Genomic DNA, 17,030 nt, shown 5'->3' on the forward strand with positions numbered 1-17,030 from the left:
TATAAAGACACTATCTATTTCTATCTATATATTATATTATTAGGGCTGTCAATCGATTAAAAAAATTTATCTAATTAATTACATACTCTGTGATTAATTAATCTAAATTAATCGCATACATAATTTTTGCCCGGTGCCTTAACCAATACTTTTTAAGAAAGTTAAAAAGAAAAAGAAACAAGGGTACTAAACAACAGTCGGCAACATTAAAGAGGGCTTGTATTGCTAAGGCCATATGGTCAAAATTAAATGATTAATAATAATGTAATAACTATAACAATAACTTATTTCACTAGTAAATTGCTGTTGAATGAGAAAAACAACTACCAGATGGGAAAAGGGCCTTTAACAACAACTTTGAATGCACCACGACGCTGTAGGTTACCAGTTTCATTGAACGCACCGTCTGTGTTTTTCCGACAACGGCAGCTGCACATTGCATCCCGGTGTTGAATCCTCTACAGTAAAATACAGTCACACTTTACACTGTTTAGCGTTAGCTGTCAGCATTGTAACCGTGTTTAATCCAGCTACTAGCTAGCGGTAGGCTAACGTTAGCTGCTGCAATGTTTCTGTTTCCTGTAACGTCTGTTTCAGAGCATCCAAGAGAAGCACAGACATATCAGTGGCACCGGAATGAGGCGCGGGAAATCCGCGTTGCTATTCGGTCTGGTAGATGCAGGTCATGAAGGCACCTGTGCTATATTAGCACCGGATTTCGGTACCCAACCCTATTCAGGAAGAAGATTTTTATAAGTAAATGTTCCAATGAATGATCCAGGCAGCGCATTCTCGTCTCCCTCCTTCATTTTACAGTCGAATGGTGGCTAGAACGGCTCTTGGTCAAAGTTCAATATGGAATGGATTAATCTGCGTTATTTTTTTTAACGCGTTATTTTGACAGCCCTGTATATTATATTTCCTTTCCAAAACTACTCACCACTCCTATTCTTGTGTTGGTCTGGAGTGGCTCACTGGTTCCTGTATCTGTCTTCAAAAGTGTGTCTGTCTCCTCCTCTCTGCTGCAGTGTCTTTGTAAAGTCATCTGATTTGGGGCAGAGGGCTGCACTGCTGAAGCCACAGATAAGGCCTTCACATAAGGAAGGGGTGGAGATAGCCATCCTGCCACCTACTGCTGCAGCATTAGCTATCTGAACCCTTATCAAACCACACAGGCCTCCCTCCTTCATTCTCTGTCCTTCTGTTCAACTATGGGGTTTTTCTCTCACTCCCTCATTTGACCCTCTTATTCTTTCTCACCTATATGTCTCTCTGTTCCATCATGCAATCACAAAAATGCCAGTGTTGATCCATATCGAGGGGGGCAAAATGGCCGAAGGGGAAATGAGGCTAATTAAACTGATAGGAGAAATAAATGTTCGTCTATGTGTTGTGTTTAGCTGGCAGGCTCGATCGCCATGTGCTGTTGTACGCTCTTGTCTGTGTGTATGTATGTGTATCAGTCAGCAGTGTGGAGAATCACTATGATAAGGGAACAGATTTAGTATGAATTGCTGCACAGAGTGAAAGCTATCTGTACTGAACAAAAATGGATCTGACCTTGAGGGAATCTTTGAGAAAAATACACAGGCGTGTGTGTGTGTGTGTGTGTGTGTGTGTGTGTGTGTGTGTGTGTGTATTGAACTGAAGCAAGTTTTTAATATAGCTCAACGTTTGTGGCTGTTGATCTCCTAGGAGGAGTATTTCTTAACAGACAAACACAAACTTATATACACACACACTGGACATACAGTAGCAGTGAAATGCGAACTTACCTCTGTGTCGGTTGGTGGTTTTGTCAAACATTAGTATGGCATCCTCTACCTAAAAGAATAAGGGAAAATGTGTTCATGTGTTACATGTGCATGTAATACATGTGCACACACAGTACTAAACAGAAACATTGCATCTTTAAGGGCAGCACACAGAGGCAGCTTGTGAAGTGTGTCAGAACACATGCAGCTATGGTATTTATTTCACAACACCATTGTCATTGCCAGTTGATGCATGTTGACATTTTAGGATAGGTCACTGTCTCAGCATCAGCGCATATCAGCACTCCAGAAAACCAGCATTTGTATCACATTCACTTTCCTGATCCTGTAACCTGACTGGATATTTTTTCTGTCTGTCATGTCTGGTGTGTGCCACTGTCGTCAAATGACATTGGTCAGCTCGTACAATTCCATGGTGTGTGTTGAATTTTAGGATCCACTAGCATTGGGGTCTAGGGATGTAATGATGTTTGATTAGTGTGTTTCTCTCAAATTCTTCAAGAAATAAATACAGATCAGTGACAAATGAAAGTGCGAACTAACATCAGGTGCCTGCACAAAGCCTAAATAACATATAAAGATAATACCCACCAAGCCACAGCCTTTTTATCCTGCTGCTGTCTGAACATACAGAAGTATCCGCTCAGGGGCAGACTGGGACCAAAATTCAGCCCTGGCACTGTAGTCACACCAGCCCACATTACCATGCAGCCCCACCCACGGACACGTGTATTCACTAATTACATTTGTGTACAGATGGTGAAATAATATAAGCAGTACCTTATGTAACAGATTTTTAAACATTTAATGTAAGTAACTGGCAAACAATGCTTACTACTTTTTAAAGAGCACATGTTTATAACAAATGTACACATACTGTCTGTTTATGCCGTTTGTATGCTGTTACAGATATATTTTTGGGCACCAATTTATGGTAAAAACGTCTATATTTATGGCAAGGAAATCACAAAATTCTGGTGGCAGGTAACAATTTAAAATACAAAATATAATGGAATATTATTATATTCAGTAGTCCAGTAAGGGGGCTTTCACATCTGGGACATGGGCCGATACGACAACACTTGACCCCAAAGTCCAGTTGTTTAATTAGCATGAACAGGGCTTTATGGTCACTTTTTTTCCCAAAGAGCACGTTTTGCTCCCAAGTTGAAAAATGTAGGCTTGACTTACAGAGGCTACTGCTTTTACTGCTAAATTGTACAATAACACAATCATGTTATGGATACAAAACGTTGTGAAGTGTAGGCCTAATGTTTTCTATATTCTATTGATAAAAAATGATCAGTGATGTTGAGACTACAGTGTAATGGACCACCACAGTTCATACATACATGTGAACCGCGGATTAATTGCAGAGTTTAACCTATAGTGTAAAACTAAACACTACGTGAATGGGGCACAGCAGAAAGACGGAGCAGAGCGACGCTGCTTGTTCACTTCGCATCAAGTGTTAAAACCAACTGTACCAAAACACCGAATTAGACTACTATTTAACGCGACAACGAGACGTTTTGAACCGGTAATGAAACTCATTACCGGTCTCAATTTAATACTGATGCCGTCAGACGGCCGCGCAGACGGACAGCAGTCAGAGCTCCAGCTCTCTGCCCATCAGCAGTGGCTTCTCGCTGCTGCAGCCGGTCCCCCAGAGCAGCATGATCACCGGGAGTGTTCGGTACAGCCTGAACCCTGCAAACGGAGATCCCGTTTGAAGGTGACGTGCTTGATTTTGACTGAATGTCCCAATTTGAGTAACTTCTGATTGGGTCGGTCGGCCCATCTCGGGACCAGGCCGGCCGTTGCCGACTGGCCAAATGCTTAATATTATAACCATAGTGAAATTGTGCAAGCGATAAAAACCCGTCCTCGTCGGCCTGTAAAGACAATTTATTTATATTTTTAAAAAAAAAACATCTGACCGGCCCACATTAATAAAAATGGTCCAGCCCCTCTGGCATTTGCCAGAGTTGCCAGATGGCCAATCCGCCCCTGTATCCGCTGCCATAACACCAGACTACTGAGCAGCTTCTTTCCTTAGGCTACATCCACACTAATATGTTTTAGTTTTGAAACGCACAACTACATTTACGCCTCGCGTCCATATTACTCCAGTGTTTCCAAGCCCCTAAAACAGAGACATTTGAAAATGCTGATTGGGTCTTACCAGTGTGTTTCTTCACGCCCTTATCACATGACCCTTTTCCGGAAGAAACCAAAGACATCATCCCTAAATTCTATAATGCTACTACTGCCTACATGCGCAGGCATCTATCTGCTGATTTTACATTTCCTTTTGAAGTTAACAGGAAACACAAGCTCATATATATTGTGTATCAGCTTGTTCAGGTCTTCGGGTCCTGAAGCTGTCCATGGGTTTAATGTGTTTTCTATGAAAGATTTATGACCTCTATGCAGTAACATTCAACAACCCATGTGGTCCGTGTGACATAACAGCGACTTACCCTCAAAGAGGGCAGGGAGACATGTGGCACGATGGCCCATTCGTGCGAACAATAAGGAACACTGAGTGAGTGTTTGGGCTGAGTGGAGCCGAGACCACTACGTAGTGACGGTCAAATGAAGCTTCGCGAACCACTGCCCTTATTTTCTGAGCTCACTAGATGGCACTCTCTGTTCAACAAAGGGTTGAAAACAAACTGAATTGCCATTCCTTTAACCTTTTTCTTTGAACAGAGAGCGCCATCTAGTGAGCTCAGAAAATAAAGACAGTGGTTCGCAAAGCTTCATTTGACCATCACTACTACTACCTGTCACAGCCCTGTCCTTGAGAATCCCTGATCTAACTGACCAAACTGTAAAGACTCCAGGCTCACTAGTCCCAAAACACCCTTAAAAGTCACGCATCATACATTTTATGAGTTGTTGAGTAAGAGGGAAAGATTATAAACTTTGTAAAAATGCTATCTATAACAAATTTATAATTATTTGTGCCTTGCTGTAAATTTGGCAAATGTAATACTTTAAAGGTCCAGTGTGTAACGTGTTTAGTTGTTCATTATCAAAATCTGTGTTGCCCGTTCACAAACTTGTCCGTTTACATGAATACTTACCACCACCATCAATTCCAAGTATTCCTTTTGGCTTGAAATGTTACATTTGCATTCACATGAACTGGGGTAGACGCTCCATATTCATGCGCCATCTTGAAATACGTTAGCCGGTAAGGGACATCCAGGACATACTGCTCCGTCTTTCGTGTTTTCACTGTCACATGATAAACTCACAGGTGCTGCTAATGCTGCTAATGGGTATCGTAGCTTCCCGGCCCCGGCAAGTTTGAAGAAGGAAACATGGAGGACCACACGTATTCAAAATCCAAATTTCAGGAACAGCAGTCTTCTTCTTTGTCCAGAAAAAGAAAAAGGATATTGAAAAGAGCAAGAGACCGGCTTTTTGTAGCGTGAAGGATTCCGTAGCTGTAATACGTACTTTAAACTGCGTGGCGCGAGAGAGTTGATTGCGATATAGAGAAATTAGAGAAATTCCTACACATTGGACCTTTAAAACTTTTTGATATTAACGAACGTCCGTTACATTCAAGCCATTGCAAAATGAGTTGCTACAAAGCTAATCAAGACTATCAGCTCCACAAAACTCTCTATGTATTTCTCAGTATGGCTATATTGAGAAGATTGTGTTGTCCCGCGACTTTCACGCGCAGAAACTCACGTGAAGATAATTACCTCTTCTAAAGAGTCCATCATGTTTTTTTAATCCTTCGTGTCCTCCTTGGCTACTAGCAACTGTGTGGAGTAGGGGTGGGGGCTGTGCGTGATCACGGAAAGCTTGTATCATGTGGATTCGCTGACAGTTTTGTTGTCATTACTTAGAATTCCTCATGGGGGAGACAGAAACTACGCACTATAGCTTCAAGTTGTTTCTTTCTATCAGTGTCGCCGGACGCCCTAATCCTGAACGCACCATGAGTTTTTTTTCTGTGAGACATTGCAACACATTTAATGATAATAATGTAATTTGTTCACTTGGGGAAATTCATTTCTGTAAATTTTATCGGCACAGCTTTGAGTGGTTTAATACACCGGTTAATGTGAGAACTAGTGAGATACTCTTGTTCCCAACTTTACGTAAGTAAAACATTACAGTGAGCATGTGTACAGAACTGTGAATAATCGCTGATACATACACATAGTGTGCCTACAGCACACTGAACATTGTTTTGTTTTTTGCCCAACACACGTCCAAAACAAGTTCATCCATTCGCCCCTCAGTGGTCACTACAGATATGACTAAAATATTTTTACAATGTGTGAAGGAATAATAATAATAATAATAATAATAATAATAATAATAATAATAATAATAATAATAATAACAACAATAATAATAATAGCGCCTGCTGGCCGGTCCCCTGGAAGCTGACTCTTTGTTGAGGAGATCAAAGCGAGCATAAAAGGTATTAAATGAGGTATTATGCTCATCAGGCAACATGTTGCGCAACATGATGCGCTCCTGCTTTTGTAGCCTGTGATGGTCTGGATTGCCTGCCACATGTCTTTGGTGTTGTTGGCGTTGAGGTCTCTCCCCAGTCTCTCCTGATGCCTCTGCTTTGCATCCTTAATGGCAGCTTTCAGTCTCCCTCTGGTGATGCTGCATGCTCACTTGTCACCTGACTGAATGGTAGCTTTTTTGGCTCTGGACAGGACCCTCGCCTCTCCATTCATCCAGGCTTTCTGGGTGGTGAATGATTTTATTTTATTTGTGATCACCACATCATTAACACGTGTGATATGATGTCACTGAAGATGTATATTCCTCAAGATTGCCTCATTAAATTATAGCATTATACCAAATTATTTTAACTTAGTTGAGAGCAAGTTATCTCTACCACCATGGTGAAGACTCCCATGTCATTTGGCATGGGTATGCTCCCCCATGGACAAATACGAATGTTTTGGTCAGCACTGTTTTTCCCCAGTCCCACATCACACTATAATTTCCACTTCCACTTGAGATGTGAAAATGCAACGGCCAGTTTGCCAGGCAAATTAGTAAGCTCATCCATGCTCCCCACATCTGGGGCCTCATTTATAAAACTGTGCGTAGATTCTATTCTGAAAGATTTTGTGCGCCAAAAAGTCAGAATTTTCGTACGCAAAAAAAAAAATTCTGATTTATAACACCTTGTGGCACACACCGGTACACACTCTTCCTGTTATAAATATGGACATGCGTTACCTTATGTGGTCGTGCACGAGCCTCACGGTCCTCCCATGGTCGTCCCATATTTGTCCTAATAAGGTCCACGTTAATCAATCAATGAATATAGCAGCCTTGTAAATAAGCCCTTGATGACCAATCATGAAACGGAAAAATGGGGAAAAAACACGATTCAGTGATTGTGAGATCGAGGTGCTCCTAACTGAGGTAGAACATCGAAACAAAATCCTGTTTGGAAGCCTTAAGCCTTGTGTGGTGTTCATATTTTTGTTACACAGCCTTAATACTTAACAGATTTAGCTCAACTACCAATGATATTTACATCATTTATGGTTCATATTTGCTATTTACCCCTGTGAAATCACATTTATGATCATATGATAATTTTTTGTGAGAAAACAAGGAAATTCAATTATAAAAAAGGTAAAAAATAGAAACAGGATTTTTGATCATTATTGGTGCATTTCTTAGAACTTAATCAGAGCAGGTGAAAGTGCTTGAAATGTAACAATTTTGTAACTTTGTGTGGGAATAGCAGGTGCAGAAAGACATTCCCACACACAGACACCTACAATCAGACACGCCCACATATAGACGCACAGACACACACAGAGACGCACAGACACATAAACACACACACACACACACACACACACACACACACACACACACACACACACACACACAGCAGGCCCATTTAGGAGGAGGACACAGTTAAGTTTCATAGCACCTACAATTATTACACTCGGGTCCAGTAGACCCGAACACCTTATATGTAATAGTTATGTGTAGGGGGTTGTACCGTGTGCGGAAGGTTGCGGAAAACTGGGCACATTTTTACACATGAAAATTCTTTATAAATCCCGACTTTTGCAAGGAATGTTGCGACGGCAAATTTCACTCTGCTTCACGCAACTTTTTCTTGCGTAACAGGTTTTATAAATGATGCCCCAGGTCTTCCAAGGAAACAGGCAAACAGCAAACATGTTAACTCCCACCGATGAAGCAGTCTCTTTGCATAAAACTTGAAAATGACACGCTCAGCTGTAAATTGTTTTTCAAATTATTTTGAAAGAGAGATCATTAGATTGAGGGACAAACAAATTAATTATAAAATGAAAAGAGGCTTCTCCATTTTCCATTTTAACACAAAAAACAAAAAAAACTCAAAAACACTTTGACAAACGATGAGCTTCTACTACAGTAGTACTATGGAGTTTTATTCCTATCTTTATTCAAGAGCGCATTCTTTCAACTTGAGAGCATTTCTCATTGATTTTACATTCAAATTTTTTAATAATTTCCCTCAAAACCTTGCTCTCACACTCAAATAGCCACTGCTCGCATTTGGATTTGCTCTGCTTCTGCTCAAACTTTCTGCTTGGACTCAGATATGTTGTTGCTTGGACAGATTTCCTGTTCTCAGCTTTGGCCCTTCTCCTCACACTCAGGCTGCTTCTGCGTGCTTGCAAATCTTCTCTCGGATTTCTCCTGCGCTCTCGGATTTTTTTGTGTTACAACATAACTCATAATTCCCCAACCAATAGAATGTCAGGTGTAGTGTTGATCAATGAAATGATCCCTGCCCTGTTGAGGGTGCGTTTGCTTTACGTTAGAACGTCCGTTGCGGACGGCTGCTCTGTAACCGAGTTTATTTACCCCCGCCGTCCATTGCTTTATTATTAGTACAGTATACAGTATGTCAACAATGGTCGACGCACTTTCACCCGCACCCATCAGGAAACGGGAGAAATGTTTGAAGTGGGACATATCAAGTTACGTCCACAACTACGAGGGTGAGTAACATAGCACATAGCATGTGGCGCTAGCATATAGCCTAGCTTGATGTCCGTAAACAAATAGATTTAGCTAGATTGATCGACATATGACGGACAGTATGTGTGTATTTAATGACCCAACTTTGTATTTTTTCCTCGTTTGGTTAAACATGTTCCTGGGGATTTGGCTAATTTCATGTTTCAATTTCATGTTATAGCCAATAGTAAAACCTAAACCGTAATATAACTGAAAAAAACCCAAAAGAAACTGGATTGTTTGTATCAGTTTTTGTATCACTGTTCTTATAACATTAGTATAAAAATAATAAAATTCATATCAGTCTGTATAGAAAGTTGTAAGTACAATGTCACTACTATAATAAAACAAAATAGCAGTTATTTATTTGTACCCTAATGAAATCAATACACAGCAAACTGAACAGAAAAGAACAAGGATTTTGTTTCAGTTTCTCTTCTTCCAGAGACCTGTACTACGAAGCAAGATTTGGCATTGATGAGGTAACTTCAGGTTCAACCCAGGGTTTTGTGTATCACGACGGTGGATCAGTTGTTACTGGTTTAAATCACTGTGGTAACTTATGCTGATCACCTAACCTGCTCGGGAGCAGGTTATGTTGAAGTTTAGAGATCAAAGAGTGTAAAAGCACCCAATCAGTACTCGATTGATAACGGCGTCACCGTTCTTAGAAGATCCGGTGGCGCTCGGTGCGCGGAGAGAAAGAGGTGCGCTCATAAAAGTTAAAACATTTAGAGACCGACAACCCCGTTAACATTCCCTGATGGGTATTTTTATGAAAGATATAGATTTTAAGCGGAGGGAATTACGTATAGGCTATTTGTTGACTTGGCTTACCACTGCCAGGGTTGCAACTGAAATAATAGGCTAAAGCAACAACAGTTTATGGAAAGCACAAGTGTAATTATGATCAGATCTTGTGCCTGACTGATGGGGAAGTGATATTTCTTTTTTTTAAAGATTATTTTTTGGGGCTTTTCCCTTTATTTTTGAAAGTGGATAGACATGAAAGGGGGAGAGAGATGGGGAATGACACGCAGCGAAGGGCAGCAGGTCGGATTCGAACCATCGAACCAACCAAGCATTGTGATTTACGCATAACAGCGTTGGCTTTTTTTTGCCAGCTTTCCTTCCTGTTTTATGAAGCAGCGACTGTATTGCGTTTTGCCTGTAAAATTGTGTCTGTGTTCTTCATATTTATGTAGTATTATAGTTTGCTCTTCTTATGTAAAATATGCGGCTCTGGTAGATGTTTGTGATTGGTCACGATGTGCAAACACCGCCTCTTTTATGTGAACATGCACGTAGCTGGATTGGGAAGTAGAATATAGAGAGAGGGGTGATGAAAACTGGTGAAAATAACAATGCAACAAAAATAACACAAAGAAAAACTGTGGAGATAACGGAGAGAAATCAATATTATGACAGTTAGTCCATGAGCCAGGGGGGTTGATCGGTATCATCGGGGGGACAAATGCTATCATTGTTTTTTGGCAAGGTGTACACCTCTAGTACTAGAAAAATCACGATAGCAGTGCAGGGGTGGTAGCGAAATCACTTTTTTTCAGCTCATGAAGTAACTAACCCCCTAAGATAAATTCTGTTTTTGAAATCTGGTGTATATCTGGTTTAGGCTCATGATAGGGATATTGTCAATATTCTATAATATGGCGCTTGGTATCGTTGGAAAGGTGACCTTTTAGGCTTTCATTTAAGCCCAGTACTGAATCTGTCTGACAAACACAGAGGTCACATGACTTCTTTAAACCAGAAATAACACACATTTTCTCACAATTTCTGCCTAAACTGTATGCTTTCTTTTATCCCTGGGGCATGAAGGAACATCAGGGACACAAAACTCAGCAACTTCAATACTCAAGGCACTCTGATGATTCAGAAAATGTATAATATACCCATACTATTTATTTGTGAGAGCCTTAAATTAGACTTGTGCAGCCAGCACACGTCTTCAAAATAGAATAGAGCGAATAGAATGGACAAATGGATGGAGCCTTATTAGTTGTAAAAGTCAATAAAGAAACAGGTTGTAAAGTGAATATATTTAATCAAAGACTGGTTTGTATGTTGATATCCATTATTTTATTATCTAATCATCATCATTTTCCATATCGTCCTCATCTTTATCTGAACTTTCTACATAGGTCGTCTAGTTTTCATACTCTGTCAGTTTACACGTCTGTGCACCTGAGGCCATTTGCAAGACACATACGTACATCATGGGAGTGAACACTTTTTTGTGCAGTTGCAGGCGAGTAGATCCAGGACAGCTTCAGGTGCTGGCTGGCCTTCCATCCAGTGCAGCACCAACTGTTCACCTTCCTCCTCTGTCTCCATCTTCCATCCTCTGCCAGCAGGGCTTGGCACTTGTGGGTCCTTTTCTTCCGAAATGGGTTTCCTCAGGAGGGTGGCTGGCGTCTCCCTTATAGAGGAGACACACCAGCCCGATAATCGGCCGTCAGACAGTCTAGCGAGGTCGGTGACTCGAGTCTGTTCGGTGTGTCCCGTGCCGTCGGCCGTCCGAGGAGCCGTCGCCCTTCATTTGGGCCGACCTGACATGCTCAGTCAGAGACAGGGCAGTCAGGACTCACCCGGAAATGGGGAGTGGATGAGCCTCTCAAAATCTGATGAAAATCTTTTAAACTGACCTTTGTCAATCTGAAAGCCAGATTCAGAAACTGCACGGCCTATTTCTCGCTTAAAATGTTTTCAGAACCACGTTTCGGTGAACTATTTTAGTACAATATGAGATTGTATTCTGAACAAGCCGCCATGACAGTCTGGCTGTGAATTTCCAGAGAAAAAAGAACCATGTGACGCGTTCGTCCAATCAGCTGCCAGTTTTCATTTTCTGGGAAATAATCAGACTGTTAATGGAAACAATACAGAGCAGCGCCCAGTGCTTAATTTGTAAAGTGGGAGGTCCCGGAGCGCAGAGGGGGGGTGGATCCGGCGACTCAAAACGGGGGTTGGAGGTAACGGAACCAAAAAAAAAAAATTACACCTGCCTACGTAGCTTCTCTGACTCTGACTAAAAAAGCCTAAACAACGCTGTGTGTACATCAGGGCAATGTTTATTTTTATTTGAGAATGTGCACTGCATCGGTGTGAAATGTAAAAAAAATTAAAAATACACTGCAACGATCATTTTCACAAGCAGCAATTATCCATCGGACAATTAAAACAAAAAACCCACTGTGGTCTCCACATTCTTGATCGGCAGAAATGATTTTTGCTTGTTTGGGATCCGACTGGCCAGTGTATTTGAAAAGTTAAGCAAACTTTGTTGTCTTTTTGACATTTTTCTCCTGAGTGAAATGAGGCTATAACAGCAATCTCAACCAGCACAAACGCTTGTGTCACTTGGAGTGCAGCGCCTCGCTGTTGAAGTGCCTCCCCTCCCTCCATCCCTCTCCCCCCTCTGTCTCACCCTGAAAATTCACCTCAAAACGCACTGAAAATGCAAACACAAGACTTTTGTGGAACTCCAATAGGGAATAAAGACTAACAAGACAGATAACAACATTGAACACTACACAAACAGTAGTTTATTTTTTTCATTTAGGCGATTCATTTTTCATAGTGACACAGGAGGTGCCGGATCCAATAAAAAAGGTTCCGGATCCAACGTCGTAGGTGCCGGAACATGTTCCGGCGTGTTCCGGCTCAAATTAAGCCCTGGAAACGCCGCCTGCTGCTATGGAGACGTATTACGTTTTGCGCACGCGCAGAGCGTACGCTCAAGTCGGCATCGCCTCAGTGTGTTCTGAGGCACTTTTTGGACCTCAGGGACCAAACTGATCAGTCCGACTGGCTTTTCTGCCGATGGTTGGCCCGTCTGGTTGGTGTGTCAGGGTCTTTAGAGATATGGTGAGAAGCTCAGTCATCCGTGAGGAGCTCGGAGTAGAGCCGCTGCTCCTTCGCGTCAAAAGGAGCCAGTTGAGGTGGTTCGGGCATCTGGTAAGGATGCCGCCTGGGCGCCTCCCTAGGGAGGTGTTCCAGGCACGTCCAGCTGGGAGGAGGCCTCGGGGAAGACCCAGGACTAGGTGGAGGGATTATATCTCCAACCTGGCCTGGGAACGCCTCGGGATCCCCCAGTCGGAGCTGGTTAATGTGGCTCGGGAAAGGGAAGTTTGGGGTCCCCTGCTGGAGCTGCTCCCCCCACAACCCGATACCGGATAAGCGGACAAAGATGGATGGATGGATGGATGGACAAAAATGCATAAGAAATGTACCTAGCATAATTCATCTTATCGTAGGCAAAGCACCATGGGATCATGGTTCTTATAACGTGGAGGTGCAACTCCCAGTCCCCCCTCACAAGACGCACGCAGAAGGCCAAGTACTACATCCTCTACCATGTCAATGTATGACATCCAGAATGGAGAGAAACATTGTTGTGATGGAGGTGTTCTAGAAAGTCTGCCCACAGGGTTATCAGCTCAGCTGAGAGTGGACTTTGCAGCAGATTGGTCATCTTTTCTTGGTTCAGGTCACTGGTCATGTCTTTCACATGGCAGGTTTCCGACGCCTGACCCCTTTTCAGAAATCGCTTCACCAGGGGGTGCGCAAAAACCAGTCCTCTCTCCATAGCCTTTGTGGCAGGACGAGATAGCTGCCGCGTAGGCTTTGACTATAGACGGAGCTAAATCATTATCCACCAATGTTTGGAGATAAGTTAACACGAGAGGCAGGGGACACGATATGGGGTCCGCACCCTTCTCCGTGCACCAGCGCTGGAAAGCAGACCAATGCCCTGCATAACAGCCAGTAGTAGAGGGGGCTCTGGCGTTCTGGATAGTGCGCACCACAGCAGGGGGCAAGCCTAATCTCTGCAAGCATTCCCGCTCAGCAGCCAACCCCACAGCCACTGGGTTATCACCGGGGGGTGAAATATTGCGCCATTCAGCTGTGACAGAGCATCCTCGCGCCATGGTAGTTGCCAGCTCGCGCCATGGTAGTTGCCAGGGAGGGCCCACCAACATCTGAACCAGAGTCGGGAACCAGGATGCGCTCATGCGCTCCGGTGCCACTAAAATGACTGAGAGATTGAGATTCTCTTCCTGGATGCGTTCCAGGAGGCGAGGGATCAGAGGGACTGGGGGAATAGTGTATAGGAGGGTGGGTGCCGCTTTCATGGTCCTCCGTCCCCGTGAAGCCTGCCAGTCAGGAGCCGGCTGCCGCTGCGGAGGGTGGGAGGCAGGCAGAGGAGCGGAGGACGAAGCCTGGGAGGAGGACGCAGCCGCAGCAGAGGCTGTGGAGCATTTCCTCTTTGGCGGTTGTCGTGGCAGTGGCGCTGCTGCAGAGGAGCCACCTTCCAGGTGCCGAGCCTTCGCAGCCGCTCTGCCTCTTCGGCCGCCTGGTGAAGGTGGGACGTGGCCGTCTGTGGGCGGGGCCCAAATAGTCCATCGGGAGCTATCGGGCCGTACAGAAGCTCGTGTCTGACCTCCGCGGGTAGCTGTGACATGTGGTGCCAGATGTTTCGCTGGGCCACAGTCTGCCACGCCTGAATCCTCGATAACACCACCGTGGACGCAGTGGCGAGGGTGAGGATAGCGGTCATCGCTTTTCCGATCTCTGTGGCTAGCTCCGGGGGGAAGAGCTCCCGGAGTGGTAGCTGTGGCGGAGACCGTAAAGCGCACCAGAGTGGAGCCTGTTTGGACGGCGACTCCTGGGTGTAGACATCTCCACTCAAGAGGCCGCAAGAGGGGGCTGGAAGCTCAGCCGGGAGCGCTATGCCTCTCTGGTCCACTGCCTTCTTTATGATGTCTGGCAGGTCCAGGAAGAGAGCCCTGGTGGTGGAGGGTGGAGCTGCCTGTGGCAGAGGGGAAGACCGCTAAGGCAGTGCCCCTGGCCGTTCCGGAGATGGGGAGAGCCGCAGTGGGAGGGCATCGATCCCTATCTCGTGGTCCAGTTCTCCCAGGAGGGAAAACCGGTGAGAGAACCGTCATCCGGGGGAGACGAGTCATTGGACTCGTGCCCGTTGAAGACGTCCTCTTCCAGCAGATCCAGCAGGTCTCACAGTGAGGGAGGAGATCCGGCGGCAGGATGTATCTGTTTATATACAGTTTCTGCGGACGTAGTTGAAAGCCCGTGCTGGACACAAGGGCGGGAAAGAAATCTTCACTTCTTCAACGCTTCTTTCTGACATTCTAACTGAAAGTGGGTGAATATCAAAATACATGATAGAAACAAAGTGTTATGTTGACAACACTATTGAAACAATTACTTTTTATTACAACTGTACATGAATAAATAGGCCATTTGGCCCTGGACTAATAGGGTATTCTATTTTTCCATTCCATTTTGAAGACTTGTGCTAGCTGCACAAGTCCAATTTAAGGCTCTCACAAATAAATAGTATGGGTATATTGTACATTTTCTGAATCATCAGAGTGCCTCGAGTATTGAAGTTGTTGAGTTTTGTGTCCCTGTTGTTCTTTTATGCCCCAGGGATAAAAGAAAGCATACAGTTTAGGCGGAAATTGTGAGAAAATGTGTGTTATTTCTGGTTTAAAGAAGCCATGTGACCTCTGTGTTTGTCAGACAGATTCAGTACTGGGCTTAAATGAAAGCCTAAAAGGTCACCTTTCCAACGATACCAAGCACCATATTATAGAATATTGACAATATCCCTATCATGAGCCTAAACCAGATATACCAGATTTCAAAAACAGAATTTATCTTAGGGGGTTAGTTACTTCATGAGCTGAAAAAAAGTGATTTCGCTACCACCCCTGCACTGCTATCGTGATTTTTCTAGTACTAGGCCATACCTTGCCAAAAATCACTATGAGACTTTGTCCCCCCAGATGATACCGATGGCCCAAATTTGGGGTCCTGGCTCATGGACTAAGTAAGATTTTCTGAGTTTCTGAGCTACAGTCCATTCAATTTCATGTGTTGCCTGTGTGTGAAAATCTATTAAATTGCAAAAACAATGTATGAGAACTTGCAAGTTCATTTTGATAAAAACTTTACTCTAAAGTGCCACACTTTAGAGTCCACTATTGTGAGTTTAAGTCAATTTCTTTGTAAAGTATATGGTGCTAAAACAGTCTCATAAGTATTTGTAACTTGTAAAACACAATTCACAAATGAATACAGAGTGATTTGTATTCGTAAATCTGTGTTGTATCTGTGCCTCTACTTTGTGACTTGTGAACTACAATCCACAAATGAATGCAGAGCGATTTGTATCTGCAAACACAATCCACAAATGAATGCAGAGCGATTTGTATCTGCAAACACAATCCACAAATGAATGCAGAGCGATTTGTATCTGCAAACACAATTCACAAATGAATGCAGAGCGAATGCGTATCTGTGTCCGTGTGTCTAATTTGTAACTCATATTTCATCATTTGTAAATATATGTGTAAATTTCCTTCTATTTGTGTGGGTACTTCTGAGACTGTTTTTCCACGCCATTGTTGTCACAAAACAATTTGTGTGTTAAGTGACGATCCCAGCACTCTCCAGGAGATGGCGGTAATGCAACACTTATGGATGCCAACCGCTGTTAAACTACATAGAAGCCCATAAAGAAGTCTTGTGGTCGACTTTCAGGAGGGCTTTGGCGAACACTGGACTGTGACTGGGCGAGAGATGGCAGAGGGAAGTGACGGAGTAGGAAGCGGGTTGGAGATGGATGAAGGTGGTGGCGGGAGTTTTGAAACTGGAGATTGGGATGTAGTTAGGAAAAATAAACGCAAAAAGAGTAAGAATGCTAAATCGGATGATAGTGATAATGATTGCGTGCGTAGAGCAAATGTAGCAGGAAGAAGTAGAGATGAGTTTAAGGTGTTAGTCAAACTTATGCAGGAGGGTGCTTCGTTTGGTGCATGGAATCCAATTAAGTTAACCAGAGCCATCGCTAAGGAAATTGGGGCGGTACGGAGTGCCAAGGTATTGAGAAATGGAGCAATGTTAATCATGTGTAAAGATGGTGAACAACTAGGGAAAGCAATCCGGATGAGTATAGTAGACGACAAGAAAGTACAGTGTTCTGCGTTTAAAAGTAGAAAGTTGGTACGGGGAGTTGTGACAGGGATTCCAGTAAGGATATCAGACGATGACATCAAAGGTAATTAAACGAATGTAAAAGTAAGTGAGGTCAGACGTCTGAAAGCTAGTCGGAATGGGATTAAAACAGATAGTCTATCGGTTCTGATCATCTTTGATGTAGAAAGGCTTCCGGAT

Source organism: Sander lucioperca, chromosome 5, assembly GCF_008315115.2.
Source record: "Sander lucioperca isolate FBNREF2018 chromosome 5, SLUC_FBN_1.2, whole genome shotgun sequence".
NCBI classification, from domain to species: Eukaryota; Metazoa; Chordata; class Actinopteri; order Perciformes; family Percidae; genus Sander; species Sander lucioperca.